The 14,202-nt window shown below is 39.1% G+C and overlaps 1 protein-coding gene across 1 annotated transcript in view; it reads right to left on the bottom strand.

The window, feature by feature from the left end:
* Positions 1-14,202, bottom strand: part of GCH1 (GTP cyclohydrolase 1) — a 42,577-nt gene that overhangs the window by 18,599 nt on the left and 9,776 nt on the right. The window lies entirely within an intron of this gene.

The following is a 14,202-nucleotide window of genomic DNA, read 5'->3' as shown; positions in this document are numbered from 1 at the left end:
GTTTTACAGAAAGATATGGAGTAGAAAAAGTAACAATCTCCATGGATAAATATAGACAGTCAACAAAGACACAACATTAATCCTAACTAAAATATTAAGGGAATACAAATTAAAACTAGTTATTTTTCTCCCACCAAATTAGCAAAGTCTTTTTTTTAAATGATGAGAAAAATCCTTAGGATATAGTATTACATAACAAATGCAGGATTACAAACAAATGTGTTTGCTGCATGACAGAAGGAGAAAGGGAGAAATTATGCAAAACAAAAGAGTGGCTATTTCTGGTGATGGAAATGAGCTGCTTTCACTTTCTTCCTTACATTTTCTTGTACCTAACACTTTCTCTATAATAGATGTGTAGAAAACCATATCTGACTTCTGAGGCTAGAGGTCCTCAGCCATCTGACTCTAAGCCAGATCTAGATACCCATAAACTTGATATGTTATCTATCCCCTAAATAATCATCTACTCTTACAGAATTTTCTAGTTATTGTATGCAAGCATCAGACTTAAACAGTTGCCTTCTTCCCTAAGGAAATAAATGCTACAATTTTTATGTATAGCCTGTCCAGACTGGCTTTTGACCTCTGGACCCTGGCACATATGGCCAGGCATATGACAGACATTTAGAAACAAAAAAGCTTTATTTTTAAAAAGCACACTGGCATCTGGACATCTTGGCAGCCTACACACATTCAAGACTCCAAGCTGTGTGATTTCAAGGATTTGGGGATACCCATCTACACAGTACGACGAGACGGAGCAGGGAGGCGACGCGCAGCAGTGTGCAGTGACCTACCATTACTTCCCTCAGAAAGGCAGGCTGCGGAGTGAGTCACAGGGAAGAAGTGCAAACGTCCACCCACACAGCCTGACCTTCAGCAGCTCCGCTGCTACTAGAATAGAGGCTCACAGATATTGAGTCATCGTTTAACTACCGTTATCATCCCCTGAGTCAGGCTATTCCGAGATACATGTGATTGTGTAGTGGAAAAGTCATTAGTGCGGTCAACAAAAGTGAACATGCAGGGTTTAGATAGCCACAGACAAACACTGCACTCCTGGTAGCAGAGGCTGATAAAATCCAGGGAAGAAAAGTTCATTCATTTTTTTTTTTTAAGATTTTATTTATTTATTTATTTATTTATTTATTTATTTATTTGTCAGAGAGAGAGAGAGAGAGAGTACAAGCAGGCAGAGCGGCAGGCAGAGGCCAAGAGAAAAGCAGGCTCCCCACTGAGCAAGGAGCCCAATGCGGGACTCGATCCCAGGACCCTGGGATCATGACCTCAGCCGAAGGCAGAGGCTTATCCAACTGAGCCACCCAGGCATCCCAAAAAGCTCATTCTTGAAGTCAATACTTCTCCACAATCAGCTTTCTATACTGAATACTCTGCCCTAAACTTCAGTCATAATTCTGAAAGAAGTCCCCGAGTGCTCCCTGAAGTATCCTGGATTTCTCTAAGATTTTAAAGTAAGATTACTGTCATGCATAGCTTATTAAAATCTTTAGTCACCTAAGAAAAGATCCTGAAAGGAAAACAAAGTTCTTTTCTTAAAGAACAAAAGAGAATTATCAAAAAGCAGCATTTATTTGTTTTCTCTGGCAGAGAACGAGGGCATCCCCATTTCTAAGCTCTGACAAAAACCATATGGCCCTTGTTAAAATCTGGTCCTCGAGTTAGGCTAAGTTAACATCTGGGTCCATCACTAACCAGCTGCTGGACCCTCAGCAAAGTATTTATGCCTCAATCTTCTAAGCTGTAAATTGGACATGAAAATAGTGCCTACATTTTTCAGGGGTATCCCGAAGATTAACTGAGATAGCCCATATGTGTTTAGAAGTGTGGAGTGAGAGGTAGCTGTTGTTATTACTATTATTATAAGTAAGGTTGAGAGAGTCACTAAACTATGTGTCCCGTGCCCACGAACACACATCAGAATTTAAAAAGTAATAATTTTCTTCTAAGAGACAGACCATAGAAAAGGAAAGCTATTAACTGCAGTGAGGAAACATGGCAAACACCACTTTATCCAAGTGATCCAGGTTAACTTCACCAGGAATAAGACATATTGATACCATGTAGCTCCTGGTATAATCCAATGAGAAATGCACATCACCTCTATGGTGTCCTTCCCCAAAGTGTGTAATTTTTGTCCAATCACTGGACAAATTGAGGGACATTCTGCAAAATACTTCAACAAGTACTCTTTAAGATTTTATTTATTTATTTGACAGACAGAGATCACAAGCAGGCAGAGAGGCAGGCAGAGAGAGAGAGGGAAGCAGGCTCCCTGCTGAGCAGAGAGCCCGATGCAGGGCTCGATGCCAGGACCCTGGGATCATGATCTGAGCTGAAAACAGAGGCTTTAACCCACTGAGCCACCCAGGCACCCCAACAGGCACTCTTAAAAAGACATGGAGGGGCGCCTGGGGGGCTCAGTGGGTTAAAGTCTCTGTTTTCAGCTCAGATCATGATCTCAGGGTCCAGGGATCGAGCCCCTCATCGGGCTCTCTGCTCAGCGGGGAGCCTGCTTCCCTTCCCCTCTCTCTGCCTGCCTCTCTGCCTACTTGTGATCTCTGTCTGTCAAATAAATAAATAAAATCTTTAAAAAAAATAAAAATAAAAAAATAAAAAGACATGGGAAGTTTGAAGAAGTGTCATGGATTAGAGGAGACTAAAGAAACATGAAAACTAAACACAATGGAAAAACTAAGATCCACAGAAAGCCTGTAGCTTAGTTAATAGTGTTGTGCCAATATTAATTTCTTAAGGGATGATAACTGTACCATGAGCCATATGAGATGTTAACATGGGAGGAAGCTGGGGCAAGGGCGTATGGATGCTTTCTGTACTATCTTTGTAAGTATTCTAGACATCTGATATTATTTCAAAATAGTATTTCATAATAAAAAAGTAAAAAAAAAAAAAAAGCAACAGGACAATGTCCACCAAGTGGAATATAAAAACAATAGAGCAATACCCAGCAATAAAGTGGAACAGCTACTGATATCTGTATTAATATGGCTGAATCTCTGAAGAATTCTACAACATGGAAGAAGTCATACACATACGTACAAAAAACTAGGTATGAAATTCTAGGAAAGAGAAGTATAAAGAGAGAGAGCAGACAGACGACTTACCAGGGACCAGAGGGGTGGGAGATGGGAATGACCGCAAAAGGATGGAATGAAACTTTTTGGGGGCTCTGGAAAGAGTCTATACCTTCAGGTGGTTGTGCAACGGCGCGCATTCGACAAAATTCACATTGTACACACCAAGTTGGTGAATTTTACTGAATTGAAGGTAGCCCTTAACGGAGTGAGCTTTTTAAGATAATCTTAAAAGACTGTAGAATAACCTGCAACCTTTTGTGTAAAGAAAGTGGAAAGGGGGAGATATAAACATAAATACATTTACATGCTTATCTTTAAAAGAAACACTGGAAAATAAATAAAATCTTAAAAAAAAAAGAAACACTGGAAGAATAAATCAAAAAGCTAATAAAAATGATGACCCCAAAGGACAAAGAAAACAGGAGAGAAGAGATATGGATAAAAGGGAGACATCTTTAAACATAATTTGTCACTCTGTTGACTTTGAAATCATGTAAATGTTTTACATACTGAAAATTAAATCAAAAGGAAGAAAAAAAAAAAACTAGTGACCCTCATATGTCTCAATGCTTTGTGGTAATGGAGCAATATAATGTTGCCTATATTCCATTTCATAAAAGTGGACCCAGACTATAAACTTGACCTAGCCAAATCATTTTTCTTCAATAATGAAGTTTCCCTGCTATATTTATTTATGTTTTGCTCCAACGTATCTGAAAGCTACCATCTGTGGCTAATAAGAACAAAACACTATCACAGATTGCTTTAATTTCCTGTCTGTTATCAGCAGCAAGAGGTAACCCTGGAAACAAGGATTTATGGCATTCTATTTCCTACTGTTGGTCATAACCAACAAAGGAAACTGAAGGGGCCTCCAAAAGTTAAAGGTTTGTCTATTACAATGCCCCACAAAGAAAAACGTAAAAGTACACCTTTCTCATGTCATTAATGATGAAGCAATGTCAACAAATAGCCCTGCTAGCCAGCCATCCCTCATGTCTTAAGTCCCTTCCTTAAAGTACAGTAAGTCAGGTCCATAACAGGAGCCCAAGTTCCTATTTAAGCACCCTCTGAAGCAGGGTGCTGTTCAGACTCCCCTAGTGGGCTTGTTAAAACACAAATCACTGGACCCCAGTCACAAAGTTTCTGATTTCGTAGGTTTGGGTGGGACTGAGAATTGGCATTTCTAACAAGTTCCCAGAAGATAACGCCCCTGCTCTGGGAACCATATTCTGAGAACCCCTGTATTAAAGTTCTAGTCCATGTTTTGCGTTGCTACCAAAATCTTCACAACTTCAACATGCTCCTACTCAAACACAGTCATATAAAAAACATGGGCCTACTTCTGCAAGGGTAAAAGGAGGCAGAATCTCTTTCCCGGGAGATTCCCATTAAAAAAAAAAAAAAGCTGGCTCATGGAATTTCTTTTGTATGAATGGTAATAGGAATTAACATAATCTAGGATGTTTGGTGATCAGCACTAAAAATTAGAGATCTCTGGGGTGCCTGGGTGGCTCAGTGGGTTAAAGCCTCTGCCTTCAGCTCAGGTCATGATGTCAGGGTCCTGGGATCAAGCCCCGCATTGGGCTCTCTGCTCAGCAGGGAGCCTGCTTCCTCCTCTCTCTCTGCCTGCCTCTCTGCCTACTTGTGATCTCTGTCTGTCAAATAAATAAATAAAATCTTTTTTTTAAAAAGTTAGAGATCTCTGAAGAAACCAGAATTTCACACCCCATGCACCTTCCTGGAGAACAATGTTAGCAGACAATGGAAGAAAGCCTGGAACACTGAATGTGCATCCATCCTAAGGGATAGAGAAGGGAATGGGTCTGCCTACCAATTTTAGAACTAAGACAGCAGAACACAGAGAGTGAGAGCTAAAAAGGCATAAAAAACCTCTTTGCTCCTGGTTGGAATTAAATCAACTCATGGGGCAAACAAAGACAAGCCTACCCTGACTTGGGGGAGAAAGGTTTGAATCACTGGCCCAAACCCTCCAACATCAGAGCTGCCTCCACCAGCATACACCCCTTACTTCATCACACCTCCTGGTAAAACTGTTATACGTGTAATTTCTCCCAACCTTGGAGGTAGGCATTGCAGCTTAAGGCTTTAAAGCTTCCACACAGTGCCCTATATGCCATGCACAGAATCATATTTAAACACAGAACTTCCACTTTATCTAATTAATATGTCAGTCTTTACCCCGCCAGTTTATTTCCTTAAGATAGATTTCAAAGAAAGGACTCCAAAGAAACGCACGTGGCCAAGGGCATAGAAGAATTATCATTGCAACATTATTGGTAAGAGCAAAATTAGGAATTTAAACATGCATCAGAAGAATAATTACACAATTTGGGTAGAGTCATATAATAAAATATGACCCAACAGTGAAAGTAAGTGAATCAAAGCTGAATTATTTCCTGAAACAATGTTCAATGAAAAAAGCAAGTATTAAAAGCAATAACAGATATATACAGTATGATCCCTTTAAATGAACTAGAAGCAAAATTACATGTTCTTTATGGACATACATATGAAATAAAAGTATAATAATAGACATGAGAGTAGAAGTCAAATTCAGGAGAGTGGTTAACTCTGTAGAGGAAGGGTAACAGGATTAGAAAGAGGTATCTATGAAACTCCATTTGTATTTTCAGAAGCAATTACAGCAAAATATTAAGAGTTGTTCAAACTAGATGAACGTTGGTTAAACAAATTCTTTGTAATTTTCCTTGTATATTTCAGACCTTTCATTAATTTAAAAAAATTTATTGAGTTTTTCATGCATGTGCTGGTGTTTTGGTGTTTTTCCTGAAAAAAGGCAAGATACTGAGGTTACCTTTGCATAGAAGGTAATTGGCTAAAGGTCAATTACACAGGAAAGACAGAGCCTGCTTCATGCAATGTTGCAAACTCCTTCAGAAACCTCCCTAGATCACACTCTGCAATTAAAACAAAGGCTTCTGTCTGACCTCATTGTGGTGATAAAACATTTTGTATTCTACCCCCTATTTGAAAAATTTGTCCTACAAGTAAGTGTAAGTCACTATTTCTGCTTTCATGTCCATCATGATGGTATACCACTTATTAGCACTTCCAGCACTCACAGCTTCTTGCACTTAACAAGACAAAGCTAACATTTGTAAAACTTGGCCAAAATAAGCATGAATTCAAACATTCCACAGACTGATAGAACGGTGGAAACTAAGATGACTTTAGACAACAATTCACACCATCTGCTGGAGTAGACAGAGCTGTGGCACAGCTTTGATAAGCTCCATGAACTAATTTCACAAACTGCAAGTTTGTCAGCAGGACAGATCTAATGCATTGCAGAGAAAAGTAAAAACTGGTTATTTTGGAAATTTTCATTCCTGTCATCCCTGAAAGAGATAAATTCCCATGTTGCTTGTAAGCAATTAAAATACAGCAAAGGGGCGCCTGGCTGGCTCAGTCAGCACAGCATGTGATTCCTGATCTCAGGATTGTTAAATTCAAGCCCCACACTGGGTGTAGAAATTACTTAAAAATAAAATCTTAAAAAAAATAAAATTATAAAATAAAATATAGGGAAGACAACATAGATGGATCTTGATGGAATTATGCTAAGTGAAATAAGTCAGAGAAAAACAAATATTGTATGATCTCACTAACATGTGGAATCTAAAAAAAGCTGAACTCTTACAAACAGAGTAGAATGGTGATTATAAGAGGCTGGGAGGGTAGGAGAAATGGGGAGATGTTGGCCAAAAAATACACACTTCTAGTTAAAGATGACTACACTGCTGTTTTTTTTTTTAATGCACACCTTTTTGAATATAGTTAACAATACTTAATTACATATTGAAAGTTGCTAAGAAAGTAGATTTAAATGCTTTCATCATAAAAAAGAAACAGTAATTAGATAATGGAGGTATCAGCTAACCTACAGTGGTAATTACATTGCAATATCAAGTGTATTTGATGTAAGTGTATCAAATCAACTTGTACACCTTAAACTCACACAATGTTGCATGTCAATTATAGCTCAATAAAACTGTTCAAAAAAATGTAGCCAAGGATACTGAAATAAATGTACTGGCTGCCCTCAAAATATTACTAATATGCATGTTTTATTCAGCAAATAAAATACTAGAGAACTATTCCCATCCTCTTAGCTGGGCTTGTCATGAACACAGTGTTTGTTGTTGAGGGACATGTTTTCACATACGAAATTATCTTTATTAAACAAAAGTTTTCCCTCATTACAACAGTATGGTTTGTTGTGGTTTATTTATAAGATACTGAAATGAGAAAATGGAAGTGCATACAATTTCTCTACCCAGACACCATTACTTAACTGGCTCTTTGAAAACCACACACACAGTTGTTCAAAAAGTAGAATGACAAATGAGAAGAAAAGAACTTTAAAAGTCCAAAGACCCATGTTCTCATTTGAACTTTGTACAGACTATGACCTGAGCTACAGGCTCCTCACAGGTGAGAGGACGATTTTAGAGAAGGAACTTAACAGGACTCCCAGGTCCCTCGCTTGCACAACTCTAGGGGTGTTAGAAATCAACGCCAAATTACAACACAATTATTTTCCCACCCCCACTGATTGGTCACCTTTTGAGATGGGCAAAGGCAATAGCTAGCAGCTTTCTGTACTGAGGTAGGGAAAAGCACCTGTTTTAAACTTCAGATTTTTTTTTTCATGGATAAAACTGAAGGCTGCCAATTCTGCACATTATTAACTCTCAAAGTTATCCAAGCCTACTAAGTATTCCCAATCTGGTCTCAGTTTACTACTCTGAAAATTTGTGGTAGACAAAAATGAGAACCTTAAAAGGCTATCCAAGGAAAGAAAGAAGAGTGTATTCAAGGAGTCATAAAAAAAAAAAAAAAGAGGCACACTTGCCAAATTTAGTTTTTTAATTGGATAATTTTATATATCTTTCACAATCCAGCTGTTAAACTGTAAATGGAATTTACAAAACAGATGGTGGTAACAAGGTCTGGTTCACAGCAGTTCTAAAGAAAGAACACACCAATCTGATCAACTATCCATTTGCTTCCGAAGCTTTTAATAGGCTCATCCCTTATCATCCTACATTCACTTATGCCATGAAATATCATACAGATGGATGTTATGGAACCATCTGTAATTTGTCTGACAAATAAATACCAACAAGGTGTGCATCAATTAAACTGAAACTAATGTATAGAATTGTTGAATCACTATATTGTACTCCTGAAACTAATGGAACACTGTCTGTTAATTATATTAGAATTTTTGTAAAACAAGCCTCCCAAAATGGAGAGAATGCTTAGAAGCTAGACTACAGAAGCAGTAGTAAAAAAAAAAAAAAAAAAAAAAAAGACAATTTTTACCGAAAGGAAAAATTATGGGCTAGGAAAAAACATGATATTGAGCATAAAGATTTGATCCAGGCCTTAAGATGGATGGAAAGAAAGGAGGGTTTTCCAGAGGGTATAAGGAAGAGGGATACTGGGGCACCTCAGTGGCTCAGTCATGAAGTGTCTGCCTTAGGCTCAAGTCATGATCCCAAGGTCCTGGGATGGAGCCCCGCATCAGGCTCCCTACTCAGCAAGACGCCTGCTTCTCCCTCCCCCACTCCCCGCTGCTCTTGTGTTCCCGCTTGTGTTCCCTCTCTTGCTGTCTCTCTGTCAAGCAAATAAATGAAATCTTTTTTTTTTTTAAGATTTTATTTATTTATTTGACAGACAGAGATCACAAGTAGGCAGAGAAGCAGGCAGAGAGAGAGGAAGGGAAGCATGCTCCCTGCTGAGCAGAAAGCCCAATGTGGGGCTCGATCCCAGGACCCTGGGATCATGACCTAAGCTGAAGGCAGAGGCTTTAACCCACTGAGCCACCCAGGCGTCCCAATAAATGAAATCTTTAAAAAAAAAAAAAAAAAAGGAAGAGAGATGCTATAGGAAATAAAATACAGAAAAACAGGAAACAACAAAAAGTAAGGACTGCCTGAGTGTCTAGAATTAGACAGAAATCAAATAACCTTCTATTTTAGAGCATGCTTCAAATTAAAAATTACATTTTGTTCATGACTTCTTTCAGGCCCTGCTTTACTCTGCATTTGTCAAAAGTGGTTATCATCCCCATTTTACAGATGAGCAAACTGACGCTCTATTTGGAAACATTACGTGCCTGCTAAAGAAGATCATACCTGTTAGCATAAGAGCTGGATTTTGACCCCATCTTCTGATTTCCACAGGACAGCCTGATCACCAGCCACCAGAAATCTGAACCTGGCCTACAAGAACAATGAACTCAAGGGGGAAAGCCCAGAGGCAAGAAATCAGGAGTTGCTGTAGTTCACAGTCAGCCACAAGGTAACAAGCCTAAAGCCAGTGACAGCAAAGGAAACAAAGGGAAGAAATCTGATGTTTTAAATAGAAGTTGTATTAGTGATAAACACAGGGGCTGAAGGAGAGAAGCTATCCATCAGCCCAAGAGAGCAGACAGAAAGTGCAGCCTGATACCCAGAGGCTGTGAGAGCCCAGAGCTGGTGTACACTGTTTGCAAAAGACTGTTTTACCAGCTATTTATTTGGTTTGTATGAGGGAAAATTCAGTAATTTAATGCTACTTTGACCTTTACTTTTTGAAATGAAACTAGAACAGTTTCAGGGGAAAGGAGAATCCCATTAAATCTTCAAACTAATAAAAAGGCTTAAAAAAAAGAAAAAGGAACATCTCTATAGAAGTTTATCCTAGGAAACTGGTAGAGTCACTTTTCAAACTAACTAGAGACTTTAAATCTTCAAGATCCAAATATATTATGTCTCCTGGTGTGATATGGTATGAAGAAAACAGCATTCTTGTTAAAAATGTTTTCCCTGAATTTAATCAAGTCTTTAGACCTAACTTCCAATTCCAGGAATATGAGACGTAGAGCAACAAGTTAAATGAAAACAGGAAGAAAACAATCAGAAATCTCAAAGGTGGAAGAGCTCATACAACAACTTAGAATCTCTGATAAGTCAGTGTCACAGGGTAGAGGTAGGAAGAAATCTTCTAGATTAAAACCTAACAATAAAAAAAAATAAATGAAAATAAAAAATAAACTTTTAAAAAACTAACAATCAAATGCAAATGTATGGATCTTGAGGGGGTCCTAGTTTAAACAAATCATGAGTCAAAGACATTTGGGACAATTGGGGGCATAGAATTAGGTGTTAACTCTACTATTATGACTGTAGACTAGGTATTAAATGATATGAAGAAATTAATAGTTAATTTTAGTAAAGACAGTACAAGTGGTTAAGAAGAAAAACACTTTCTAGGGTGACATTTCACCTCTAAATAAATGTCTGACTTGTTCTCAGTAAAATAGACCATGTCAATAGGGCAAAACATTAATTTTGAATCTAGGTAGTAAGTATGTTAGCTGTCCATATACAATTTTGTCCATTTTTGTGTGTGAAAACTTTATATTAAAAAAATGAAAAGTAGGGGGGCGCCTGGGTGGCTCAGTTGGTTAAGTAGCCGCCTTAGGTTCAGGTCGCGATTCCAGGGTCCTGGGATCGAGCCCTGCATTGGACTCCCTGCTCAGCAGGGAGCCTGCTTCTCTCCTTCCCTCTGCTTGCCACTCTGCTTACTTGTGCTCTCTCTCTCTCTCTCCGTCAATAAATAAATAAAATCTTTTAAAAAATAAAAAGTGTAAAAGTAAAATAAAATGTCACAGGACACCTGGGTGGCTCAGCTGGTTAGGCATCCAACACTTGGTTTCAGTGCCGGTCATGACCTCAGAGCAGTGAGATCGAGCCCCGTTTTGGGCTCCATGTTCAACATGGAGTCTGTGTCGGATTCTCTTGCTCTCCCTCCCCCACTACCCCACCTTCTGCTCCTACAAGTGTGCTCTCTGTCTCTGAAATAAATAAAATCTTTTTAAAAATTTTTTTCTTAAAATAATAAAATGTCACAATCCTAACAGAGAACATTGGTTTTCTTATTATTACTGTGCTAACAGGCAATCCAACAATTCCACTTCTAAGGGATAGGAAACCTTATTAACAAACTAAACCTCAAGCACTAGTATGACTAGCAATTCTTTATTCTTCCTGAGGAAAAAGTCCTTAAATAAAGGCTTTGTCTCACCCATGGGGTTATAGATTGGAAGACCACAGGCCCTAAAGAGCACATAGATGAAGAACATTTTCAAAAATCTGCATCACAAGAAAAAAAAAAAGAGAGAGACGTGTTACCATAGAAACTATCTGTGTGGTTGAATGTTTCAAAGGAAAACAGCACCTTTAGTCATGAAAGAAGCCTGAGGTAGAACCTCACGTGTCAGCGGAAGAAAGTCATCAGAGTGAGCCATGAAACAATTCTGACAAACGTGCCTGTAGTACAGACACCTAGGTGTGACAATTCCACTCCTAGTCCAACTGCCCCTCCTGTAGACCAGATCCAGAAAGCCTTGAAAGGAACTTGTTAGGGCTTAAATTAGTTAGTGGGGATGCTGTGACTAGTACAGACTAGTTGTTCTTCCCATGATACCAGGATGAACTTGTTGACACACTAAAATAGTTTAAGAATCCTGAGGTCCAGCTGGTGTTTCTATCAGTGAACAAAGTCTAACAGGCTAACTATAAAGCTGAAACACTCTCTTAGAAAGCACTTCACTTCTAAACAGCCCCACCCTCAAAAAGCTCAGTTGATAGCAGTGGTGGAGGAATTGGAAGAAATGGGTAATAAAATGAAAGGAAAAAACAGTGTGGGATAAGCATGACTTATCTTGCTTATGCAGAGCAAGGGCTCTAACGGCTGGAGGCTGTAAGCTAATCACTCTGCTGCTGAAAGGCAAATTGTTTCTGGTGGCAATCAGTGGCACTTCCGTGATTGCCTATGCATTAGCAGAAAACACTTACATTTTGAAGGGGTAGTCAGCTCCTTGGCAAAGACCTCACTCTTAGCTGAACTCCAGCACCTAACACCTTCATCTCTGCTCATGAACAGCTTACCATACAATAGGCATAATTGCATTTTCATCTTTTTTTAGTAGAGAATTTCCTTGTTTGGGACATTTGTCAATGGCCTCTGTTGAAATGGGTCCTGATTCCTACTTAGAAAAATAAGTACTCATTGATGTACATAAAACATATCATACCTCATAGAGAAGAGCCATATGTTCTGGCAAAGCTCTTCACTTGAAACAGCATGTGGACCAACTGGACCTCAAAAAAATTCAATGCAGAACTCAGCAACAGCCAATTTCCTCACCTAAATCTGGTTTCTTGTTCATAGAACTCTAGAGAAGCAATAGCTGTTGATAAATGGGTAGTGAGTGGGTCTCCTCATGGTTAGCAACCAAAATCAAAAAAAGACAGTGAAAACAATTTAGAGGAAGAGAGCAGATAATAAGGGCCAAATATTTTGGAAAAACGAGCCTCAGGTAGAATGTCTGCCTTGATCTCCAGCTCCAGTGTGGAATGAAGCAGTGATTTTTCAAGACGGACTGTGCCCTAAATTAAAGGCCCTCATGAGAGGAGGAGTGATGGAACAGAAGGGGGAAAGAATGCAGTCGAGAGAATGGAACACAACAAAACCTCACAGCCATGGTGAGGAAAAACAAGAAAAAAAATCAGGCAAGTATTTTCAGAAGGATGAGACCTATTCAATTTTAGTAAAATTATAGTGGCACTAGCAGCTAGGAAGTAAGTTGGGAAGTTAAAAAGTCACTGGACTTCTGGTGAGAGAGGACAAAGAGTCAGAGCAAGAGAAGATAAGACAGAGTCTAGAGATACACAAGAAGTACAAGAGTCAGGACTTGGAACACAAGTAAGCAAGGAGATTAACCAGAAGAAGCACAAATAAAACCAACAACCAGATTGTAAAGACTAGACCAATTAAACCAAATAGGCCAACTAGCAACACGCATTCAGGTAAAGTTCATAGACGGGATGACTGGCCAGAATGGATTTTTAAAACATCAGAGGAAGGAGCCCACCGATGCCTTCCATCCTAACCTTTAAAAAGTGGACAATAAATTGCTTTAAAAGTTTCATTTAATTTTAATTCTATGGTACCCAACAACTATGAATATATTGTTTTTAATCCAGAACACTTAGATGGTAGCCTTCTCTAAACCAGCATGGACAATTTCTGTTTAAACAACAAAAGGGGTGTCTGGGTGGCTCAGTCAGTTTAGCACCTACCTTAAGCTCAGGTCAGGATCTGATGTGGGCTCCCTTCTCATTGGGGAGTTTGCTTCTCCCTCACCCTCTGCTCCTCCCCCCGACCCCGTGCTCTCTTGCTCTTGCTTACTCTCTAATAGATAAATAAAAATCTTTAAAAATAAATAAATAAACAACAGCAGCAGCAACAACAACAAAAACACTTGGGGTACCTGGCTGGCTCAGTCGGTGGAGCATATATCTCTTGATCTCAGGGCTGAGAGTTCGAGACCTGAGTTAGGTGTAGAGAGGACTTAAAAAACAAAAAATTTAAAAAACTTTTTCCAAATCCTCAAAATGAATTTCCTTCTACTTTCAGCTCAAAAGTTACCACCTCCACAGTAATCTGCGGTTTCAAGTCTCTCCACCAGAAGCATCTGCCTCCCTTCTGACCACACAAAACTCCATATGCTCCTCTCCTCAGGAACTTACTGTTTGGTCCCTGCTATAGACCTTGCTTTCTCTTTGCTAGGATTCAGGAAGAAAAACAGAATTCCTACATATTATGATCCTCACATACTAAGTAGGTCTTCATATGAAAACACAGGCACTTAAAAACTGAGGGGGCATGATGTCGATTAGAACATGAATGCTGTAGTCACAAACTACCTAGATCAGCCCAGGCAGAGCAGGTATTTCCATACCACCTTTTACAAATGGGGAAAAACAACAATTAAACTTTAGAAACATGCCAGTAATTACATGCATAGTTAAAAGAGAAGGTCACATTCAAACTCAGTCTCTTTCTACATGCAATAAAGATCACAAAGAAGGGTGCCTGGGTGGCTCAGTCCCTTAAGCATCTTCCCTCAGCTCAGGTCATGATCCTGGAGTCCCGGAATCAAGTCCTGCATCCAGTTTCCCATTCAGCGGGAAAATCTTAA

Source organism: Lontra canadensis, unplaced genomic scaffold, assembly GCF_010015895.1.
Source record: "Lontra canadensis isolate GAN:19392208 unplaced genomic scaffold, GSC_riverotter_1.0 scaffold55, whole genome shotgun sequence".
NCBI classification, from domain to species: domain Eukaryota; kingdom Metazoa; phylum Chordata; class Mammalia; order Carnivora; family Mustelidae; genus Lontra; species Lontra canadensis.
The sequence above is the reverse complement of the archived record's forward strand: the minus strand, read 5'-3'. Positions and strand labels throughout refer to the sequence as shown.